Source organism: Mandrillus leucophaeus, unplaced genomic scaffold (assembly GCF_000951045.1).
Source record: "Mandrillus leucophaeus isolate KB7577 unplaced genomic scaffold, Mleu.le_1.0 Scaffold302, whole genome shotgun sequence".
In the NCBI taxonomy this organism is placed as follows: Eukaryota; Metazoa; Chordata; class Mammalia; order Primates; family Cercopithecidae; genus Mandrillus; species Mandrillus leucophaeus.
Genome location: NW_012103166.1, coordinates 2485461 through 2487411, shown reverse-complemented (window position 1 = coordinate 2487411; position 1951 = coordinate 2485461).

The following is a 1951-nucleotide window of genomic DNA, read 5'->3' as shown; positions in this document are numbered from 1 at the left end:
CACCCATCAACCCATCATCTAGGTTTTAAGCCCCATGTGCATTAAGTATTTGTCCTAATGATCTGCCTCCTCTTGTCCCCCTCCCCATGACAGACCCCGATGTGTGATGTTCCCCTCCCTGTGTCCATGTGTTCTCAATGTTCAACTCCCACTTATGAGTGAGAACGTGTGGTGTTTGGTGTTCTCTTCCTGTGTTAGTTTTCAGAGATCCGTGTCCCTGGAAAGGACATGAACTCATTCTTTTTTATGGCTGCATAGTATTCCATTGTGTATATGTGCCACATTTTCTTTATCCAGTACCATGTTTTAAAGCAAGGGTAGATTAATGGTTACCAGGGTTTAGGGACAGGAGACAGGGCACACAAGGGAGGGAGGTGTGGTTCTTAAAAGGGCAACACAAGGGATCTTTATGGTGCTGGAACTGTGGTGACTTGACTGTGGTGGTAATGGATACACAAGTCTTTATAGATGTCAAAATTTGATAGCACTTAATATACACGCATACCCAAATGCAGATATAACTGGGGAAATCTGAATAAGATTTGAACATATTTTGGTTGCGATATTATAATTTTTAAAATTGCTACTATTAGAGAAAATTGTCCCATGTTTTTCCAAGAGGTTTTCTTGTCTCAGTTTTCTTTCAGTTCTTGAACACATCAGAGAGTGTCAACCAGGTACTAATTTTTGCCACATTTAAGTTTCTATAGACTCTAAGAAAGAAAGCAAATGACTTCTCACTTAACATGCTAGCAATAGCAGCATAGGCAGGTCCTAGATACAGCAACAATGAAACAATAACTAGTAATTACCTTATTGTAGTCTATGGGGATTGAAGTTAAAAACATAGAAACCCAAATCCTCAAATCCAGGGTTTTCTTAAAAATTAATGTAGTACTTTTCAAAAGGTAAGAATCTCTTTTATTTGATGTGAAGAAAAAAAGCCTTATTTCTGTATGTGAATAATTCATGCTGTGTGGATGTAATTTTTATTGCAAAAATGAAATGTCCTTATGCAACAGAACAAGTTATTTTTTATTTGTAAAATGTATGGAATCTCAAGCACAAGCTATGGCAATAGCACGGAAAAGGTTTCTCTCATGAAATTAAAATCTTACTAAAAGGGTCCTGAGGGATGGGTGAAGATGCAGAAGGTTAGTAAGATAGGTTAGTTAGTCTATTTAAAATGTGTATAAATTTAAGGGGTACAAGTGCAATTTTGTTACATGGTTATATCGTTATATTGTGTAGCGTTGAAGTCTTGGCTCTTAGTGTAACAAGTGCCTAAATAATGTGCATTGTACCTATTAAGTAATTTAAGTAATTTCTCATCCCTCACCCCTCCCACCTTCCCACCCTCTGAGTCCAAAGATTATAACCAAATAGAGGCCAACAGGAGGGTACGATGGCAACCTCCCTATGGAGTCAAATAGGTATTTTAGAACCAAAAAAGTGAGTGAAGATGCTTATAAACTTATGACTGCTCTTGGTGGAAAAAGTAAAGAAAACTATCTGTTCAGAACTAGACCAAGCTATAAACCTTAGAAAGTTGGCACCTCTCACGGCTAGAAATGAATACTTTGTAATATGCACTGGCTTAAAATTTCTTGCATTTTTAAATTTATCTTTTGTTGCTTTTGACAAAACTCTTTACATTCTGTTGTTCTTAACTGTGAAGAGGATTTTGCCTGCATTTAGACCGGGGTTTTTAAGAGAGAGAGAAAGCAATGTCCTTAGGGAAAAACCAGCGGCAATGGATTCCCAGTAAAGTGCCCAAGAGAAAGACAAATCTCATAGAGAAAAAAGCTCAGTTCCCCTGCTGGAGCCAGAGCTCTCCACTTGCTAAGTTTTGAAGCTCATATGCTTTTATCCTAAGACTACAGTTTTATTCACCCCGCCCCCACTTGCCTTTTACTCCCAATATCTATTGCTAATACAAAGAAGCATTTGC